We start from the raw sequence: 23,107 nt of genomic DNA on the forward strand, positions 1-23,107 counted from the left end.
AAAGCCCCAGCATAGGGAGCAGGGTCGGTGGAACTGTAATAACGCTGTAGGGTAACAGATGGCAGCCTAAGGTCTGGAGTCCAGTCAAGTGTCCAATAGCTGTACACCTGAAATTCATACTACATTGTGTGTCAGCTATACTTCAATAAAAATAAAATTCCAAACTCCCCTTAAAAAAAATTAAAAAGAACATGTAATAGAGCTGGTTTGAGAACTTATTGTTGGGGCTGTGAAACACTGAGACTAGGTCCCCTGGGAGTTGAATGTTAAACCCTATGTGCCTCAGGGACGCCATCTAATCCGAGGTAAGAACAAACGCTAGGCAGAGGTGCTCTGCGGTGAAGAGTTAAGTTCTAGACCTCACTCTGACCATAACTTGCTGAGTAGCCTGGACTAGATACTACACCTCTCTGGGCTTTAGTTCCCTTCTCCATGAAATACAGACACTGGGTCCAATGATCTCTGAAACTCTCAGAGCTCTGACAGCTCATGATTATACTTCAATTTTGTTGTAAATTCCCACCTTAGCTGGAGAGCCCTCCCTCCAGCAGCTCTCACACAGAATAAACCGTGTGAAAACCTAAACAAATTTCACTTAGCAGGGAAAAATTCAGTTAAATAACACATTCCATACATCAGAGTTTTTCAATCTGTACAAAGTCCATTTCTGTATGTCCTCCCCTGCTGAGAGTCCCCAGGAACCTTCCATGTTACAAAGAACTGTCAAGCTGTCCCTGGGTATTCACAAGCTTGGTTGCTCCAACAATTTAGGGCAAAAACAAAATAAAAACAAAATTCAGGGATCCCTGGGTGGCGCAGTGGTTTGGCGCCTGCCTTTGGCCCAGGGCGTGATCCTGGAGACCCGGGATCGAATCCCATGTCAGGCTCCCGGTGCATGGAGCCTGCTTCTCTCTCTGCCTGTGTCTCTGCCTCTCTCTCTCTCTCTCTCTCTCTATCATAAATAAACAAAAATTAAAAAAAAAATTCAGGGTGAGTGGGAGGAAGATAAAGACAGTTACAATTTAAATGCTACCCACCTGTTTGTCCTTGACTTTGTGTGGAGTTTCACCAACTCAGAGCTTGGGACCAGGTGTACCAATGAGGTGGGCTGGGAAACAATGCAGATTCCTGAGCTGCTCACCCAAAGATCCACTAACTCAGGATCCCCAGAAGTGGGGAACGGGAATCTGCGGTTCATCATGCTCCCTGGGGGATTCCTTTGCACAGTCAGAAAAGTCCCAATGTTTGAGAGACTATGTGGTAAAGGCTACCTGAATTTATTCCAGTAGCCTAATTTTTTTTTTAAAGATTTTATTTTTATTTATTTATTCATAGAGACAGAGACAGAGAGAGGCAGAGGCACAGGCAGAGGGAGAAGCAGGCTCCATGCTGGGAACCCGACATGGGACTCGATCCCTGGTCTCCAGGATCAGGCCCTGGGCTGCAGGCGGCGCTAAACCGCTGCACCACCAGGGCTGCCCCCAGTAGCCTAAATTAATGTAGGACATACATTGTAGGAGTCTGGCAGATTGCCTGAACAATTGGAACTAATATTAGAGACCGTGTATATGCAAAAATTAAAAAGAAGTGATTCTCTATAAACTGATTTTAAAATAGTATTGAGCTTTAGGAGCTTGTGGGAAAATGGAGTGGCACTCAGGAGACAGATTTGAGCTGGTAATGTCAATTTAGGATTTATTGCCTATAGGCAGGAGGGTGGGAAGAAGGATAGGGACGCAACAGAAAACAGGAAAAATTTTAGAAAGATATTCACCGAAACATTAATAGTAGTCATGTCTCATGTCTGGGTAATAACAGGGTTTGCGGATGATTATTACTCTTTATAATATCATTCCTTTTGCATTGTTGAATTTGCTTTTCAGTAAGCATTACTATTTTTACAATCATTAATCAAAATATTATTCCATACCTGATATTACAGAGGTCAAAAAAATTGCTACAAATAGCCTGAAAACAATTTCCTGAGAATTTAAAATCCAGGATGGCAATATGAATATACTTAAAAAAAAAAAGACCGAGTCAAAGCATTAATTTTATTAAGTTATCATGAATTCATACACAGTGAAACCTCCAATTTCTGTTATCAAAAGATTTATTTTTCTCTGTATCTTTTGCTATAAGTGAAGTTTCTACAGGTTCATCTCTACTTCCGAAAGTGAGCATTTTTCTTTCAGAAATGCTATATGTAGGTCCATCACACATTCATCAACAATTACGTGAGCAGAATTCCTGTAAAAATCTGTTTAGGAACTAAACAACTTACTCAGTTTTAGAAAATGGTTACATCTGACATAAGTAAATAAAATAATTTATAAGTACAATAAAATCTCCATTATAAATTCTTGTGTTCAGTTGCTATTTGCAACACTCCCCCCTAGTGTCCAACTGGAGGAAATGCACAGAGGTGGGGAAACGACGCAGGTTAGGCTAAAACATTTTTCATGTGCGCTTGTCCAACTGGACTGGAGGGGGAGCAGGGTGGAGGTGGATCATTGCTGTCTGATGGTCTAGATGAAATGTTTAGCTTTTTTTCTGCCCTGATTAATTGTTCTGGTTAATAATTGTTCACTAGGGCCCCGAGACAATGATGAAAGTGAAAAAAAGATTTTGCACAAGCCTTCCACAAATTTTCAAAATTGCCCAATCACATCGTTCAATGCTCATGTCCAACCAACCTAAACTCCTTCATTTCAGCATCCCAACGTTATCCATTACATTTCGCTCAATTTACTTCAAGTTAAAACATCATCCCTTCTGGGAAAATTGCACTGAAGGGAAGAATAAAAATAAAAGCCTTTGAAATCTCAAGGAGAGTGACCCAATGTGATACTTCTAGACACTGGGGGAAATCAGGAAAGAGAGGTCTGTCTTGGGTTAGTATATCACAAAAGCCCTAATCTGCAAAACTCTGATTTAATAGTAGGTCTGTCTCATTCATTCTGCAAACATTCACTGACCCCTGATGGGTGTCAGGCGAGACGGTAGACATTGCTCGCTGGAGGCCCACATCCATCTCAGCTGCACATACATCAGAGTAAGTTCAACCTGACATTTTACCAACACATCTTAAGCCCTTGAACTCACCTTCATCAACTAGGGAGACACCCCAATGCTGCTCCTGGGCTGATATTTGGCATAAAAATGGCAGTATTTTTCATGAAAAAAAAAAGATAAAAGATACATCTATATGTCAAATATTAACACTAATTTCTGAATTGTGGGATTATAAATGTTTATTTTCTTTCGGTGTACTTTTTTCTACTTTTACCTCATATCCATTTCTTGTGCATCCCTAGTACCGAAATTCCTGCAAGTGATTGATTATAGCACAGGAACTAAAATATTTAATCCTAACCTAAGAGTAAAATGGAGTATTGCTGGAATTGAAAGTGGTGAAATAACTCCAACATCAATCAGCAAGCCTGTACATTTGAACCTGTAAACATGACATAATACTTCCAAACAAACAAAAAAAAAAACCACCAAAAAAAAAAAAAAAAACCCACAAAAACAAAAACAAAAAAGAAGGTAAAATTGAAATAATAGGAGAGGGCAGCCCTGGTGGCTCAGCAGTTTAGCGCCGCCTTCAGTCCAGGGTGTGATCCTGGAGTCCCGGGATCAAGTCCTGCATCAGACTCCCTGCATGGAGCCTGCTTCTCCCTCTGCCTGTGTCTGCCTCTCTCTCTCTCTCTGTCTATCATGAATAAATAAATAAAATCTTAAAAAAAAAAAAGAAATAACAGGAGAGACAAACTGGACTATCAGCACTTAAAAACACAAGTGTTTTCTACTCTTTTTTTTTCCTTCACATATTAATCTACTAATTTGAGTCATAAGTCACGTTTCCTCTGCAACACAGGGCTTTCCTCCCACAGGGTTTGGAATATTAACCAAATTGCATTTCGTTGCTAATTTATGATCTGTCACTAGAGGGCGCGGTAGTTCTTTTTTCCTTTTTAAATGTTTTTATGTTACTAAGAAAAACCTTATATTTTCTTTAACGTGTTTAACATATATTTAAGTTTCAAAATGTGAATGTGTTATAAAGATCATGGATGGTCATGTAGTATCTGGAGAACCTTCTAATTTTCTGTGTTGTTTTGGTTGCAATTTTGTAGGTACTCCAACTGAACCCAGCACAATGCTGATAAATTAAATCTCACCATAAATAAGGTTTTCTAGCATTTACACTGTTTTGAAAATGAATCCCTCCTGTGAGCAGCACGATATAGTGCTCTTTCAAGCTATATCATTGTGAGAACAAGGTAAGAGAAAGTCTGTTTTGAGAGCTAGTTTTATTCTTTAATAAACTTGATTTTAAAGTAATTTTGAAATAAAATCCAATGGTCCAGATTATAAGAAAAAAATTAAAAAAATTCATTTGAAATTCTGTGTTTAGGAAAAAGATAACACTTGGTGCTTGGCACAAACTTAGATCACAAGAAGTAAATTAATAATTCGGCCAAAATCACTGATCTAAAGAAAATTCAGTGGTCTGGCTCCTCCACCTTATTATAAAGTGAGAATTGAAATTCCAATGTAACCATCGTGCATGCTTTTACAAGTCTCACTATCAAATAGCAGGTTTCACACATCATCAAACACAGTTTCATACGTATCTGCAATAAGAGCTTCAGACAAGAATGTCTGGATACCTTCCAGTCGGAACAGTAGCCTAAACAACGCACCACAGATCTCAAGCTTCTGGCCCACCAGGTTATCAGGGAAATATGTAAGGGGCTGATGCAAGGTTAGCTACATCTTGTTTACCAGGCTTGCTGGCAATAGATTAATCAGAGACAAAAATACAGACACTGGGAAGGGGAACACAAATCCAGAAAGCTAAGGGGTTTTCTAACAGCCCGAAGCAAATATGACGTTTATAATCAACATTTTTCTCTATTGGTGCTGCTCTTGAAATAACAACCTGTTTGTTCAAGGGAAAAAGAGGGAAAGGAAGGCTGAGGCAATCAAGACCTGCTATAAATATGCAACTTGAGAGCACAGCAAGACTGGTGCCTGGATGCTTTGATGTCTTGGTACTTTTGACAATGGCTGGCCGCTTGGAATTTTAAACCATGGAGTGTTTTGTATTTCTCAAGCACGAAGAGGTATATTTTAAGGAGCGATTTTTCTTGCCTGCAGTGAAGGAAAACACTCCCAGGAAGCAAATATCTCATCCATCAGAATGGAATGCATCCATCCAGGGCCAACTGAATTTGAGAAAATTGAATCTCATGGTGTGCTCCATTACACCCCGGGAACTCATTCATCTCCAAGGCTTCAGCAGCTTGAGTGGGGATTAATTAGCATTAATTCTGGGTAGCACCTGATATTCTCCTCGTGCTCCTCTATCCTCTCCAACTCTCCATTCCTACCGACTAGCATGAATTAATGGGAGTTCTCAGTTTGTAGATGAATTCAATGTTTAGAGACTTTTGGGGGATGTCTTCAGGTTGGGAGTGACATTTGGTGACAGATTTATCAGACGAAATATTTTATTCTCTTTTATCTCTCTCATTTGTTCTTTTGAGCTCCTCTGTACAGCCAAGGTAACATGTACAGGCGACCAAGTTTGATACTGCTTTTCCAAATAGCAGTGGCAAGGTTGTTTTAAAAGCATCTTCAGCTTCAAAGGTTAATTTGGGGGCTTCTCTTTGGGAAAGCGACTAGGATACAATTTGGTATTTTTGTATTAATTAAGAGAAATGAAGCCTTGCTCAAAATTATCATAATCAATGAAAACACCTTTGAAAAAAGTCATAAGATAGCAAACCCAAGAGGTGTCTGGAGGTAAAGTGCCACTTGAGATTAACTGATTTAGCGATTTAGTCATTCTGTTTGATCCTCGGGTTACTCTGGGTCTCGTACATGAGAAGTGCTGCGGAAGCAGGAAGTCTGCTTAAAATACAAACCCACGGGTTAGCAACGGTGATAGGAAACAAATTCCACAAGTGACAGGAAATGCCGGCGGAGTGTGAGACCGGGCACGCTCCCAGTGGCCCCCCGCACTGCCAAATGCCACACAGCCGCATCGCAGGTGGCTGCGTGCACTTCTTCCTACTGGAGGGAAGAGGGAGATGAGGGTGTTCAAAGACTGGAGGGCTTCCCCAGGGTAGAACACACCGGGAGGAAAATGAGGCATTTTACTTTAAAGCATTCTAAAAATGCCCCAGCCTGTGACACAGGGGTACCAGGACAAAGAGGAGAAATGAAGCAGCAGCACGAGGGTGGGGGGAGAGGGCATGGTGCCCACTCAGGAAAGGCAAAAATAGAAGCGCATCTATCACTGCTAGCTAGAGAGGCTAATTCTCCCTAGGAAACATAGTTTTTTGAAGGATACTCAAGTTCATTTTTTTCCCCCTCCCCGTTTAACAAACTAAAGAAAAGCCTGCATTTCTCCAGGAGCAGCAGCTCAGGTCCCATCATCTGCATGAACAGAAACAAATGAGGTCTGCCCACGGAACCGACGCAGCTGGGAATTCCAAAGTCACTGTGAGACTAGGTGTTCCCTGGGCCAAATACATCAGGCACACATTTTCACATTTTATGCCAAAAAAGTGGCAGTCGATTATTTCCGACCTTGCTTTAAAAGTGGGATCTTGCCATCCAGCTTATTCCTGTGACTGCAATGAGGACTTCCTGGCACCGTAGGGAGGGGGCTAGGCATCAACATCGACCCAGGCGACCCTGCTTGAGGACTTAACCTTGCTGCCTCGTTCTCTTTAAAAAAGCAGGGAGCGGCGAGATGACTTTATGAATCTTTACCATCTCTGAAGCTGTTTGGTTCTGTTTTCCTTAGAGGAGTGGTGCTGGCAGATGGGGAGGCTCTTGAAATTCATACCGGTTAGAGAGACCCTTGAAATTCAACCAGCTCTGTAAATGAAGCAGGGGGAGATGAGTCCCTGCCCTGCCGGAGGAAATCCTCCCTGACATCCTTCACAAAGCCTGTTCATTCACAGCATAGGAGTGTAGACAGAACTCGGTTGCATGCACCAGGGAATCTGGAGAAGACACGAGGGAAACGCCTTGCAGCATTCTGCAACCACTAGTCAGAGACAGCCATCAGCATTACAGCTTGGGTGCAAATGGCCAGGCTCTGTGCCTGCAAAATCTGTGAGATTCATGATGTTTCCGGGGGTTGACAGAGAAACTTAGAACACCAAAGAAAACCCAAGTAATTACATGAAACTACAGCACTCCGGAGAAACATAAAATGTCATCATAACATTTCGGAATTTATTTCTTCATTAGAAAGGCAGGAAAATTAGGGCTCCCACATCTCTTTCCTCTGACTCAGACTGGAGCGTGTGAGAACTCCCTTGGCAGAGAAACAGAAATGCAGGGAGGCCAGTGGATTCGTGTTACTGACATCTACTGGTGTTTCATTTTCTGTTTTCCAAAGGATTTGACCTATTTACACATATCATACATCTTCCTTCCTTACTATCTGCCTCCTGTGATAACCTGGCAAGTAAAGAATGGCTTAAGTCTTAGTTACCTACTTTGTATATTTTCTTTTCTCATCTGTTTGGAAGTGACTGCCCATCCACTTGACCTCAACCTGCTAGTTGGGGAGAGCTGTGGGACTCTAGCATGGCTTATTTTGTGTTTACTGGAAGCAGCTTCCTGCCCTCTAAAGGAAGAGAGGAATTGATTACTAATTCCTTTGAAATATCTTATTTGAATTCTGGCTCTCCTCCAACTGAGCAGACACAAGATTTATTGTAACCGATATTCACAGATTATTTGGAGATAATACTTTGGCCAACAGCTCCAACCTTGTTCCCTGACTCTCTGGATGCCTGACCTTTCCACAAGATGCCAATTTGACTGAAGCACTGACCTTTATCCCTAGCAAATGCCTAGTCTCAAAGGGTCAGTGACCAAAAGCAAATTCTGGTGGAAATTAAAGACATGTGGAATAGTCTCTGAATTAACTATCAGGTCTTAGCCCTACATACAGATAGATCTCTGGGTATTCAAATGCTGTAGAGCAATGCAGCAGAGAAAGTAGAGCTCCCAGGTCCTGTAGAAATATCTACTACAGAAATGAAGCCACATGTGTTATTAACATTTTCTAATAGCCACGTTAAAGATGTAAAAAAAGTATTTCATTTGACCCCATATACTTTACTATGAAATATTACTATTTAACATTTCAGGTCGTGATCCTGGGGTTCTGGAATTAAGCCCCGCACTGGGCTCCCTGTCCAGCAGGAATCTGCTTCTTTCTCTGTCCCTCCTCCTACTTGTGCTCTCTCTCTCTCAGATGAATAAATAAAATCTTAAAAGAATTAGGCTATACGATCAGACTCTAGGCAAACTACTCATTTTTCTAAGCCTCAGTTATGATCTATAAAATGGGTCTAATAATAGTACTTGCTTTAGAGTTGCTGGCACAGAAGGAGGGCTCAATAAACGTTGATTATCCATACTCTATTTGTTCCTTTATCCTACTCAATTTAACAAATGTTTATTGAGCATATTTTTTTAAAGATTTTATTTATTTATTTATTTATTTATTTATTTATTTTAGAGATTTTATTTATCCATTCATGCAAGACACACAGAGACAGTCAGAGACACAGAAAGAGGGAAAAGCAGGTTCTTTGCAAGGAGCCTGATGAGGGACTCAATCCCCAGACCAGGATCACCTCCTGAGCCGAAAGCACTCAACTGCTGAGCTACTCATGTGTCCTTATTGAGCATCTTCTATGTATTAAGTGCTGCTATTAGTCTGCTCATGCTGCTTTAACAACATACCACATACTGAGTGGTTCAAACAACAGGCTTCTGTTTCTCAAAGTTCTGAAGGCAGAAAAGTCCAAGATCAAAGTATCAGCCAGCTAGGGTTCTTGTGAGAGCTCTCTTCCTGGCTTATAGATGGCCACCTTCTCAGTGTGTCCTCTAGAACATAGAGAAAGAACAAGCTCACTTTCTAGTGTCTCTTCTTATAAGGACATTAATATTGTTGGATCAAGGCCCCACCCATAGGATGGTATTTAATCTTAATTATCTCATCGTAGGCCCTGTCTCCTCCAAATACAGTCACATTGGAGGTTAAGGTTTCAACATGTTACTTCTGGGAAACACCAGTCCATAGCAGGTGCTGTGAGAGAAGACAAGTCTACAGAATATAGAATATTTCTTTGGTCTCAAAGAACTCAAAATCTAGCAAAAGTCATGGCTATTTACATAATTAAGTGTATATAGATAATGTTTAAGATGCTAAAAGGAGATAAAAACAATGTGCTAGGGAGGTGCAGAGAAGGGGAAGATTTAGTGGTGTGCGAGCAAAGATAAAGAAAATGCTCTCCTTTGTGGCCCTTGCCAATTTCCATGATGCAAACACTCCTACCATGGCAGATCTCAAGCTGCCAAAGCATTACTGAATATTTAACCATCAGTATCCAGCTCTCTCTCTAGGCAGTGTGAGCTAGCTTCAGTACATGCCTGGAGAAATTTCAACTTTGGGGGAAGAACAGTTAGCCAAAGAAGTGGGACATCAGCCCAGCCTTGAAAGATAAGTAGGAGAGAAAAAGTGAGTGCAAAGTGAGGGGGCAGGCTAAGTGGGGGAAATTAAGAGGAATGAAGTGCATGAGGATTCAAAAAATAAGTAATCTTTTAGGGCCATGATGCTGTAGGCAACGTGATAGGAGACAAATCTCTAGAAAGATAGCTCAGGATCAAATCATAATGGAAACGGAATACAAGAACAGGAGAGCGGCTTCCAGAAATGAGGGCATTTACAGAGGCCTCTGAGCTGGACAGCGACAAGATTAAATTCAGCACTTGACCTCTCATAAAACACTCACATGCAGGTTATCTCACTTTTTCCTAACACGAACCTGTGCATCAGGCAGAGCAGATATGTCCACATGGACCTTCAGAATGGGATCTTATTTGGAATAAGGGTCTCTGAAAATGTTAATTAAGGTAAGGATCTTGAGATAAGATTGTCCTGGATTACTGGATTAGGCTGGGCTCTGAATCCAGTGAATAGTGTCCTTCAAAGGACAGAGAAGAGACATGCAGACACACAGAGGGAAAGGCCACAAAAAGGTGGAGGCAGAGATGGGAAGGATGTGACGATCAACCATGGAAGGCTGAGGACACCAATGACCACTCAGGAGAAAGGCGTGGACCAGATTCTCCACATGAACTTCCATAAGGAGTCAACCTTGCCAATGCCATTAGCTCAAACTTCTTGCCTCCAGAACTGTGAGAAAATAAATCTGTGTTGTTTAAGCCACTTGCTTTGTGGTAATTTGTTATGGCAGCCCTAGGAAACGCCTAAAACCTCTACAAAGAGATGAGTGTTAAGTTAAAGGCTGCAGAGAGGTGAAGTTATTTGTTCAAAACCATTGGTCTCAAACTTGGTGAAGCCCAAACTGGGACCCATGTATCTTGGCTGCTGGTCTAGCACTCAATTATTCCACACGGCCTTGCCTTTCAGAGAATACATGGGGATCCAGGAAAAGTACAAAAGCTGCACGGGGTGTGTGTGGGGGTTGGGGGGAGCATTCACCCTCTGCCCAGAACACAGAATTATGCTTTTTGTTCCTGTCTTTTCCCATGGCCCCAATTGCCTGTACCCACGACTGTGTTTCTAAGCACCCAGACCTGGGCAGTCTGCAGATTCCAAGGCAGAATGAGTTGGCCGTATGGTATAACTAGGTCTTTGGGGAGCTCCACATGCAGCTGTCTCTAGGCTGTTGTGCTGATGACTCACACTCTGCTGGTGTGCACAGAACTAACCGCTGGCCTTGCCTGAGAGACAGAAGTCACTTAAGGAAGGGAGTGATTTTTGCCATCACTGAAGGATTTGACACACATATCCCAAGGGTTTCTGCCATCTTCTAGGACATTGAACACTCGCCAGAAGCCCTGTGGCAAAGTCACATCTAAAAGCAGAGTGGAGTCTCACCAGCACATAGGTGTCAGGCACACCCTCTCTGTTTTGCTTCATACACTCTGCTCAAGGACTTTGTCTTCTAGGGAGGAAAACCAAACCAGCATGACAACTTTCCTGCGAATTCACTGAACATGGTGTCTTTAAACCCGAAAGCTTGATAATCATGGGGTAGGAGAGGTGACATCCATCCCCTAACAGAGCACAGCACAAACCCGCAGAGTGGATTGATCCATCTCTGGAACGCTTTCAGCTACCTTCTTCCAGGGACAAACTTCAAGGAACGATTTCCCTGCCAATCACATTGCCAGAAATGTGCCCTCATCGATCTCCATGTAACTGCCACGGCTACAGCACCACCAGCTCTGTGTGGTTTCCTCAGAGCAACCAGTGCTGTCCCTTTGGGATGAAGGTCTGGCAGGATGCAGGACAGGCCGCTCACCATCCCGAGCAATGGTGATCTTGTTCCTCCAAGGAGATCTCTGGTAGGCACTGAAGGTCACGTCGGGCAGCCCTCTATGAGAATTCCCTCTCATAGTGGACAAGCCTCTGCTACGGACACCAACATTCTGCTAGAAGTGCCCACGAGAAGGGCAGCCTAGCGCGGGCAGAGACGAATCAGGAATGGCAGAGCCACTCCAAAGGAAAAGCAATGGCAGAAGAAACAAAAGCAGGGACGTCTGGGTGGCTCAGTGGTTGAGTGGCTGCCTTTGGCCCAGGGTGTGATCCTGGAGATCCAGGATCGAGTCCCATGTCAGGCTCCAGGCATGGAGCCTGCTTCTCCCTCTGCCTGTGTCTCTGCCTCTCTCTCTCTCTCTCTCTCTCTGTCTGTCATGAATAAATAAATAAAATCTTTAAAAAGAGAGAGAGAAACAAAAGCAGCAAAAGCAATCATCACTGAAAAATCACCCATCATACTCTTGTAGTGTTCTTGATACCCTGTGGCCAGTGAAATGAAGAGGGACCTTAGGGAATAGTCATTCTGTCTGCTGTGTCTTCAAAGTCTTCAGAGGAGGGAGAGCCCTTGTAATGAGCCTGCCTAAAGTCACCGAAGAGTGATAGATGCCAAACACAATTCACAGAGTGAATTTCCTCCTCCTAAGTTCTTCAGAATTTTATGAAGATACCTAGAAACTCCGCCTCAATTTCAGTATATGAGTTTTTTGTTTGTTTGTTTGTTTGTTTTATTAAGGAGGTTTTCAAAGATGATACTTTTGATCTAAATTATATACAGGTTGCCCATAGAATTTGGTTCACTCTTTTCATTTAACTTGTCCTGCTACAGGTTTTGTTGGGAAAGGCTGTTTCTTATAGGACTAGTGGAAAAGAAAGTTTAATATAAGCTGAATTCAAGAAATTCACATGTTCACAGCCTTGGGGGAAAGGATGCCATCACATATCCCCGGACACAGACCATCCTGGACACCTTTCCTGGTGGCGGCCAGGGAAGTTCTGAGCATGTCAGTGAGAGGTCTGTTCTGTGGCACAGAGCAGCAGGGATCAAAAGAAATTCGGCAAGTCAAATTTGTAGTTTTCTTCAAAGCAAACTAATGAATATGATCTCTAGGGGAAGTGGCACAGGAGAGCACTTTTAGAAACCCCAAAATTTGAATTTTAATCTTGGCTTCAGCGTTTGCTAGTTGTGAAAACCTGGGGACACTGCTCAACCTCGGAGTCTCTTACTCCTACATCAAGTTCAATATAGTAACATGGAAGCTACGAAGTGTTTGTGGAATCGAATGTACACTTGCCTGACCAAATGCTGTGTTGACGGGCACTCCTTCTTCTCCTGCACCCCCCACTGCTCTGCAGATACTTTCTGGAGAATAAAATCCTTTGACCCACTTCCATAATCCATTCCAGCTCCTTCAAGTTAAGAATTTTCTCTTTAATTTGAATACATTTTCCAGCCATTTAAATTGTTCTCATGATGTTCTGTTCTCAAAGGAAATTCAAATATATCTCCAGTTATTTCTCTGTATACTGCTACCAAATTCCCCATGTCTTAGAGACTTCAAAGACAAACAGTGAAAGGCCTTGGGATTTGGATTGGATCTAGAAGACATCAAGAAAAAATGGCAATAAATGTCTGAGAAAGTTGAACTTCCCGCCACATTTTTCCTTGTTTTCCCCTTTATTCTGGTGGAAGATGGACCTTTGGCAACACTAGACTCAACCAACAGGAAACAGAAAAAGAAAATACAGTGAAATAGGAATTTCCCAGTTTTTGTTTGATTCTGAAGTAGTTATAACATAATTTTGAAGTTTTATGCCTAAATATTAGCAATTACCTGGGATAGTCCCATTAGCAGGGATTTTTAAGAATCTGGTTACTACTGGTAACTAGACATTGAGAACAAATGAAATGTAAATTTACGGCCATGACTGGTCTATGGGTTTCTCATCATTTGTGTCTAACAATGAATCAAACAGCTGGCATGTTTTCTTTCTAATATGCAAACTCAGTCTTTTTAAAGCCGTTTTTTTATCCACTGCTCTCTTCCCTTCTATTTTGGAAGTGTGGATTTAAATTCACAAGAAACTGCATGCTTCTTTTGTATTTCTGTTCCATCTACAAAATCATAATAGCACAGTTGGAATTATAACTACTGAACTGTCATGTTGATTCAGAGTCGAAATCTCTCAAGGACTGTATCTTTTGATAACCTCATTCTTGGTCCTCTCTGACATTAAAACGTTCTGTTTTATATATGCTGCAAAATGAGAGGGGGAGAAAAAGCACAATCCATAGAAAGCCAGCAGAAGCACAATCTAGAATGACACTTTTTTTCCTTCTCTTTTCCTATGCACAGAATACCCCCGGGCTCTTTCCTTCAGTTTCTATTAATGCCGGCCCAGCCTCTTAGGATCTCTCACGTGTCTCATGGCTTCAGAGCCCCCTTGAAATTGTAACCCCAACACTGATAAGGACAGGAAGGGCACTTCCTTTATAACAGGGAAGAAGGCCAAGGAGGTTGGTTTACAGGATGCCCCCTGTCAAAGAGAAGCCCCATTCAATGCCCTGGGATGAAAATAGGCCATCTTCTGGCTCTGCCTAAAGTAGGACATCCTGGGGTGATGTTTTTATTGGATACACAAAAAAGTTCCTCTGTTCTGTTTGACTCTACCTGAAAATCAAATATAAAGTAATCTCCCTCCGAACTTGGTTGTTGGAATTCACAAATAAGCTTGCTGAGCCTGACACACAAATGGAAGGCATTTTTACTAAAAAAAAAAAATGTAGCCACAAAAGGATCTCATGTTAAGACAGTAAAACTTTATACAGCACTGTGGCCACATTCACAGATAATGTTTTAATTACTTGAAATATATTGAATACATGGAAAGAGAAAACCAACTTCTTAATTTGGAAAAGTTGTAAACAATTGTGAAAACTACATTTCTGTGTCATAATATGCAGCAGTAAGTAGCATGCTTTGGTGTGTGTGTCTAAACATCTGTTGTGAAAGCGTTTTGAAAATAGACTAACCAGGGGATCCCTGGGTGGCTCAGTGGTTTAGCGCCTGCCTTTGGCCCAGGGCGCGATCCTGGACTCCCGGGATCGAGTCCCACATCGGGCTCCCAGCATGGAGCCTGCTTCTCCCTCTTCCTGTGTCTGCCCCCCTCTCTCTCTCTCTATGTCTATCATAAATAAGTAAGTAAATAAATAAATAAATAAATAAATAAATAAATCTTTAAAAAATAAAATAAAAAGCTGCATATACAAAAAAAAGAAAATAGACTAACCATTTTCAAACAAAATCTTCATAAGAAGCCCTCAATGCAGAGAACAAAGGTGTTTAATTATTAAAAATATTTTATTGAATCTAACTTTCTACCAAATTTGCTCACTCTAAGTTGATTAATGAGAATAATGAGGTTACTAGATATATCCCCAAATTTCAAACTAAGCATTATAGGTCATATCTGTTTCAGCATTCAAATTAGGTCCGTACCTTCTTTCGGGGTACATAGCCCTGAAAAATACCCAAATAATACAGACAAGTAGTTTCAAACAATACTATTTAATTTTTTACTTTGGGTCAAGATATTCTTAATTAAACATAGATGACGATACAAGCTTTATTCTAAGTATGTACAAACTAACTCAACCAGGCAACAAAAGTTAATGCACTGAGAGGCTTCAATGTGCTAACATTTTGTATTTCCTTATAGTTTTAAGTAGCCTATAATTGGTTACTCTAAAACTATTATGTCTATTGTTTAAACAGGATTTAAAAGTTACTCCATTTACTTTGCCTATAAATGTAAACTATTTGTCTACATCACACTCCAAAATTACTTTAATAGTTAACTAATTTTAGTTATATGCCGGTCTCATAATATGTCCTAATTTCCTACATTCGAGGCACTGTGACTCCATCAACAGGTTAACCCTGTTGCAGGTTCATTCTTGGCCCTTATCAGGCAATGTCTGTACTCAGTCTTGGCTGCTGGTCTAAGAGCAAATCTTTTCTAGGTCTTAATGGTGAACATCCTCTTTTCACTCTAAGAGTCATTTCTCTTGGGAGACATGATGATATATGGTGAGAGCATCTGCAAAAAGATTTTTAAATAGTTCCCTCCTTGAGGCACCTGGCTGGCTCAGCTGGAAGAGCAAGCAACTCTTGATCTTGGGGTTGTGAGTTCAAGCCCCATGTTCAAGCCCCATGTGTAGAGATTAGTAATGAAATAAATAAATAAACTTTAAAAAAATAAGTAAATAGAATAAATAAATAGTTCCCTCCTTAATCAATCTAACCTTTTGGCTAAAGGTGCATCTGTCTTAGAGTCTCCGAGGCATGGAATGCCAGGACTTCACAGCTGGTTTGGCTCAGCATGTCATCTTTTTAAAATGTCATGCATGCAACATAATTTGGAGATCCATCTATATTCAAAGCCTGAATCACTAATCCAATTAGTGGAGGACACCTGCCAGGGGTTCCTTCTGAGAGCAAACCCTCCTTTCCTGTGTCTAACCAAGGAGTAAATGCCTGTGAGGAGTTGTCAAAAAATTCCAGTTAAGAGCCAAACCACCAGTGCCCCTTTGAATAAACAAAATTAGCTCACCTTCCCCAGGAGATTCTGATTCACTTCCTTGGAGTGAATCACTGTATTCCCTACCACTAGCCAAGAAGATCCCATGGAGCTTTAGTTTCCATACTGTCTATTATAAAAACAACAGGGTTGTTTTCTGCCATGAGCAAAACAGTTAAAACACTGATCAATTTTTTTTTCAAATACCTACCCCCTACACTGATCCCACAGAGAGAGGAAACCTACCCTTTCCAGCACATTCCCCATCTTCCTGGTACTTCCCACTGTGACTCCCCAAACTGAAGTCCCAGTGATCAAACTATAACATGATAAGCAGTAGGACTGAAACTGAGCTATGTCATCTTGACTACATGTCTGTCTCCTTACCATGTATCCTACCCTTCCGATTCCTTACATTTGAGGCACCATGATCATCAACAGATGACCCGGCTGCAGGCTCTGGCACCACCCTTGGTCCCCATTAGCTAACATCAACTCAGTCTTAGCTTCAGGCCTTGCTTTTGTCCTCTCCCCAAGTTCCTCCCAAACTCAAGTCTTGCCTCATGAGAGTTAACTCTGGCCTTGCTGTGTAACTCCAAAGTCTAGGTCTCGGCTTCCCGCTCAGGTTCCTGATGCTAACCAGCCTTAGCCTATTACCTTGTTGCTCTCTACCACTAAGCAGGATTCACTGACTCACTATGCTAATGTATACAGGATAATAGATTTGAAGGAAATGGGCAGAAAGTTAAGTCAGATAAAACAGAAGCCTAGAATTTACAGACTGGCTTTGCTAAGAGGTTTGAAAATTGTGTTTTTATCAATTTTGTTCTCCCATGGCATTGAGCAAGCTCCGGTGGTCTCTGCTCTGTTGATGGAAACAAAGGAGGGCATCATGTTACATCATCCCTTAAGTCACAGGATAAAAAGATCATCAATGTCTCCCTGAGGCCAGGAGGTGGCTGAAAAACAGGAAGGGAAGGGGCCTCATGGGGAAGGTAAAATTGGGAGCAAAAGAGTAAGGGCCTCAGGGTGTCCTTCAAGAGAATCTCCTTGAAGGTTCTGGTTTTTGTCTTATTATTTTAAAATCCACCTTTTCCTTCACATCTGCCAAATCTCTGGTTCCTCCCTCTTCCTACTCTGGTGAATCCTCCCAGCATCCAGTAGAGTCTGAGAGAGATTCAGTGGTGGAGTGTGGTGGGAGGCAGTGTAACATAGATGGCAGGATGTGATCTGGGTCAGAAACAGGCTCAATCATGGGTCTGTTGTGCTATTTCTAATGTGGTCTTAGGTAAATAACCTCTCTATATATTCTCACATACAGAAGAATATACAATCTTTTTCATTGAGTTATTGTAAGAATTAAAAGAGATAAAGGATGGGAAGTACCTTTGAAAATATCTAGTACATGGCATGAACAAAATCACTGGTTGCTATTATTTCGTATATGCAAAAAATTTCCAGGCAAGTTTTGCTATCCTTACTCTATTGGTAAGGAAGGAAATTTCTCGGAAATGGAAGTATACTCTCTTCTGTACAGGTTCTTCCATTTGAAATTAGCTTCTTCCAGGATCTCATATTGCTATCAAAGCAATTTGAGAAAATGAAATTTACTAGCAGCCTAGGTGTTCCATATTCCATAATTTTGTCCTATAATTCCCCTCAAAGGAAGATACAATTCAACATTTCTTAGGGTACAACCATGTGCTTGGTACAGCTTAGGCCACTGTGAGGAATAATAAGATATTCACCCCCTCAAAAAGAGTTTATAATCTAGAGAAAGAAGGAGACAGATGCCAGCTGATTATGACATCACATAGAACAGTTGTACTGAGAAAGTTCAACGAGAACCCAAGGGAGAAGGAAATTGGTTCTATCCTTTGGGAGCAGAGGCGACTAAAGCAGAAAGGTTACTTTTCCTTATGAATTTGTAATATTATTTTGGATGAGTAAATGGAAAGGGAAACAGAAAAATAAGCTTACCTAAAAATATCTGCCGTATAACAATGGGCAGTGTAAGGGGTAATAATAGAAAGCTATTAACCTTAGAGTTACAAGAAACTCCCAATTATTTCAGAGGAGTTTTACCTGCATGAAGAAGGAAAACTGGTCTCATGGTTCAGGGTCTATGAATAATGTGGTCAAAGTAAGAAGGACAGGTAGGTTATTCATATCCCCCAAAACAGAAATTGTGGATAAGCATCTCCTTTATCAAAGGGGATTGGATTGGCCTTAATGCTACTGGCAAAAAAAAAAAAAAAAAAAAAAAGATGACATATTTATTTTACTTAAAATACGGGTGAATTTTTTCATATGAAATAAAAGGCAACTAAAAAGTACCACAAAATACAGTATGTCAAAATGAGTGATGATGCCTATATCATAAAGAGTCTAAGCTGAAAAATCTTCAACATTACCTTGGGACAACTGGTTTACAAGAAACAAATCTATTCATTTTTCAAAGGAAAGATGTGCTATATAAACAGAATGAGATTCTGTCCCTGTGACATTTAAAAGACTTTTAAGTCAGTTGGTCTGAGAGTCAAAAGTTTTTGCCAATATTTGCAGTGTTTCCTTTTCCTAAAAGCTGTCCTCATCTGCAATAAACAGTACATGTGCCTTTCTCCTCCCAAATACCTTACTTTCAGACCCTGTACGACCTGGCAGGTTGGAAAAACCAGCACTGGATATCCTGTACTAATGGGAAGCCTTTACACGACAGTCACATCCTGAATAAGAGTGAGGTACTGTGGACTTGTCCAGATCCTGCAGCTTTAGCTTTTTTTACATTTGCCTGGGACCCTTGTATGCCTTATTATAATCTGCTTTCAGTATTAAAGCTCTGTTCTAGGACTTTTCTCTGTCTGACTGATTGCTGCTTTTATCAGCTCTAATTAATGATGCATGATGGTGTTCAAACTGTTTCCATAAAGCTTTCCCAGTCTTCAGCACCCAGAAAGTAAAGTGCAGCCACTTTATGGAATATGACCTTAATTAACCCAAGTGATCTCATATCAATCACCCTGATTTTCTTCAGATTGTCCGGGTGAGGACATCTCTAGTAATTTACTGCTTTTGGAAACCTACACTCTCTTAGACATGTTTCTAGTTGGTCTTTATAAAACCCCCTGTACCTGTGTCTTGGGAATATACAACACACCTGCTGGCAGGAGCTTCAAAAGTAGAGTCAAGTGTATGAGACACAAGCCTGGGCCAAGAATCACCTCAGCTCCGAAGAGCAGATGACAGAATGGTTTCATCACCAATACCCTCTGACATCGGAAACAAGGTCTAAAGATAAAATCCAGGGAAGAACATGTCGCCAATTCCTTTGGGCCCATCCACCATTAAATCCGCTATTCCTGAGCTTAGCTGTACACTTGCTCTGCCACAACTGTGATTTATCAAGAAAGAAGCAAAACATCAGAAACACCTAAGCTGCTAATATGTAGGCAATCACTTCTCATCAGGAGTGAATCCTCTGGGAAATAACTACACGTCTCCCAGAGGCACAGGCAATGATTCAGCAAACTAAAGAAGCCAGAAAAGCAATATTAAGAAAGCAAAAAATCATTAGAAACTCAGGGAGAAAATATAACTTTGCATGGTACTTACCTAAGCAATTTAAAGGCACAAAAAGATAATTGGCATGAAGTACTGAGATAGAACAAAGAAACAAACACATCCAATGCAGAAAAGGTAGGGTTTTTGAGAATTACTTTTAAACAACAGCAATAACAACCACCATTACCACCAAAACAAACAAACAAAGGCTATCTGGATTATTTTGTCAATTGTCCTAGTTGGATATGATCAGTGCAAATTCTTAATTTTCACAGAATTAAAATTGGCATCCATCTGGGGCACAGGGGCCTGTTGTTCAAAATACAATAGGAATCGTGCAGTTTCAACAGATACATCATTTCATTTTCCCATATCCTTGAACATTTCTTTTTCGGTTTTTTAAAGATTTTATTTATTAATTCATGAGAGACACAGACAGAAGCAGAGGCATGGGCAGAGGGAGAGGGAGAAGCAGGCTTCCTGCACGGAGCCCAACATGGGACTGGATCTCCGACCTCGGGATCACGCCTGAGCCGAAGGCAGACGCTCAACCCCTGAGCTACCCAGGCATCCCTCCTTGAATATTTCTTTAAAAAATGACCAATTGTCTCCTTTGGCATTCAAGTTAAACTCATTGGTGTTTTCAGGGCTTTTTGAAGGGCATTATTCAGATTTTTATTCCATTGAGTTATCTATTTGTATTATTTTATAGCTGTATGTTGGATTCATATTCTAATATTTTGAAGTGTCTAAGTCATTAAGGGTGGACATGAAAGGGCAGATGTTTTAGTTCTGATTCTGAAAGTATTACAACTCCCCCAAAAAACATACCTGAGTTATTGCCCCAAATCCTAAGAATTTGTTTTCCATGTAAAGATGCCAACAAGACAATGCAAGAATAACAGCAAGTTTATATAAGTATAGATGAACAAATTACTTCTAACTCTTATTAAAATATAACTATGGCATAATACTAATAATAAATGGGATATGGCTTTATAATACCACAGAGATTTTTGAGTGACAAGAGATTGTAGACTCATTCTTGTCAAATATTCTCATTCTGCAAACACACTAATGTTCAGAAAGATTGTGACTTCTAGTCAGTGACTAGTCAGAAGTAGAGATATGATCCGAGCATGGGTCAAAGAACTCTCAATGCATGTCCATTTTTAACTGTGCACAAATCTACCCTGAATGGTCTCACTGGTTTTTCATGTATGGCCCCTCCCTAGCATCACATCTTATCACAGCTTGCTAACATCTCATTAGAACGAAGGCTCTGATTTCTGGCCTATGTCCTCATGGAGCAAGCATTCTTTCTCTGACACTAAACCTAAAGAAACTCTTTTCTCAAACCTGAGCAACAATCAATGAATCCTACTTCTTTACCCTGACAATTAAAATAACACATGTTTTTAAAATAGTCACCCTAAAAATAACTGGATCAAAATGATAACTTCAGTGGATAGATTCATTGCTAATGGATAGGAATGTCTAAACATCTGTTATAGAGAATTTCACCTGCTGATATTGTAGACACATTTATTGTAAGTACAATAAAGACTGTTGGCCCATATGGGCCAATACATTTATTTTCTTTTTTTTTTTTTTAAAGATTTTATTTATTTATTCATGAGAGACACAGAGAGAGAGAGAGAGAGAGAGAAGCATAGACACAGGCAGAGGGAGAAGCAGGCTCCATGCAGGGAGGCTAACATGGGACTCGATCCCAGGTCTCCAGGATCACACCCTGGGATAAAAGCGGCGCAAAACTGGTGAGCCACCTGGGCTGCCCCTAATACATTTCTTAAAGGTGATTTCTATGTATGTAAGACATACTTGGGTAGGCTCCTTAGTCTAGGTGTATGCCTGACCTCCAACACCCCATCAAAAATCACAGCAAAAATGTTCTCAGGGAAAGGCTCTTGGTGACTTGAGGACAAGTTAATAACAGGGCAAATGGAACTGTTATCCAAGTGGCTCAATAGCAACACAAGTGTTTTTAAGGACTCCCTTGCAAGCTCAGATTGGGCAAGGTCAAGAATCATACAATCAAATATCAATTCGCACATTTCAATCCTGACAGAGTAAAGAGATTGAAGAGAAAATAACCTCTTCTCACATTCTTCCCCCTCTGTCCTCACCATACCAGTCCCAGCTGCCTACCTCAAGATGGAAGAGAAAGGGGGAGGTTCTTTAGAACTCTGCTCAGACATGAAAGAAGCACTCAGTGGTTTGGGTGCCCAAGGGAACCAAAGAAAGGATAGTGGAAGTGCAGGTTTAGAGATATGCAATCTGATTGTACTTCAAAAAAGAAACTAAAAGAAAAAAAAAAAGAAAGAAAGAAAGAAAGAAAGAAACTAAAAGAAACAAGTGATTTACATTATTTAACAAGGAAAGACAAAATGGGAACATTTGGTCAAGGACTGGCAGGAATCAGTGGTTTTCCATGATTGAAAGGCCAGGTTTCTAAATTCTCAACCAGTCTCTTGACCACCAACAGCAAAACCACTATGAGGGTTGATACACATGCACTTACTCCAACTGTTGAAAGGAGAAGACTCATTTCAATAAAGCCCTTATTTCTTGCAAGAAAGTCTCCATAATATCCTGACTCTCTAAAGGCAATTCTGGAGTGTTTTGTAACATCCCCAGGATAGTAACTCCAGGTTAACAGTAAGTAACCTGGAGTATAAAAGTATGCATGCGGAAAGCTCTTCCTTAAAAACGTTTACAATCTATTGACGTTAACCATCTAAGTATTTCCAACTGCTTAGCAAGTTCTCAAGTAAGACCTGCATCATTTCACCGTTTTCATCTTGTTTTTCCCTTTTTTTCCTGTAATACTCTAAATGTGGTCTTACCAAGCAAGAAAAATTTAGCTTTTTAAAAGCGGTGGATGGTCACATCTGTTACTTCCTAATCGGCTTTATAATCTGCCTACATGATAAACTCAGTCATTCTCTACCTTGGATGCACACCAAAATCACCAGGGGAGGTTTCTAAACACACCAATACCTGGACCTCACCACCAGAGATTCTGCCTTAATTGGCTGGAGTGATGCCCAGGTATTGGCTTTTTTTATTTTTTAATTTTATTCAGTTAGTTAGTTAGTTAGTTAGTTAGTTAGTTAGTTAGTTAAAGCTTCCCAGATACCCACACTGTGATTCGAATGTGTAACCGGCACTGAGAACTTCTGCCCTACTTTTTCCCTGTGGTTCCATAGCTAAGAAATGTCTCTTTTCTTTTGGACTTGTTCCACAGATTTTCTTGAACCTTACATTTATCCCTGTGATGATTCATCTCTTTGATCCACTTTTCCAGATCTTGTTACAATATATTTTGTCAAGAAGAGTTCTGTCTGCATTTTATCCTGGCCACTGACAAAAATGGTGACTAGGTCAAGACCCAAGACAGAGCCTTGTGGCACCCTGTCCTCTTTAGGTAGGATCACTCCACTATTTGCCATTCTTTGTCTTCCTAAAATTTCTCCATCTTTCCCTTAAGAATATCAAGGGGGATCTTCTCAAACACAGACTGAAATTTCCTGATTTACCAGGCTAGTATCC

The 23,107-nt window shown here is 40.8% G+C and overlaps 1 protein-coding gene and 1 long non-coding RNA gene across 2 annotated transcripts in view; one reads left to right on the forward strand and one right to left on the reverse strand.

Moving 5' to 3' along the window:
• The window catches only part of ANK3 (ankyrin 3), a 663,260-nt gene that overhangs the window by 378,243 nt on the left and 261,910 nt on the right, over positions 1-23,107 (reverse strand). The window lies entirely within an intron of this gene.
• On the forward strand, positions 16,988-18,823 carry LOC144311798 (uncharacterized). The gene is made up of 2 exons (XR_013377313.1): positions 16,988-18,129; positions 18,619-18,823. It is a non-coding gene; the product is annotated as an uncharacterized LOC144311798 (long non-coding RNA).

Source organism: Canis aureus, chromosome 4 (assembly GCF_053574225.1).
Source record: "Canis aureus isolate CA01 chromosome 4, VMU_Caureus_v.1.0, whole genome shotgun sequence".
Lineage (NCBI taxonomy): Eukaryota > Metazoa > Chordata > Mammalia > Carnivora > Canidae > Canis > Canis aureus.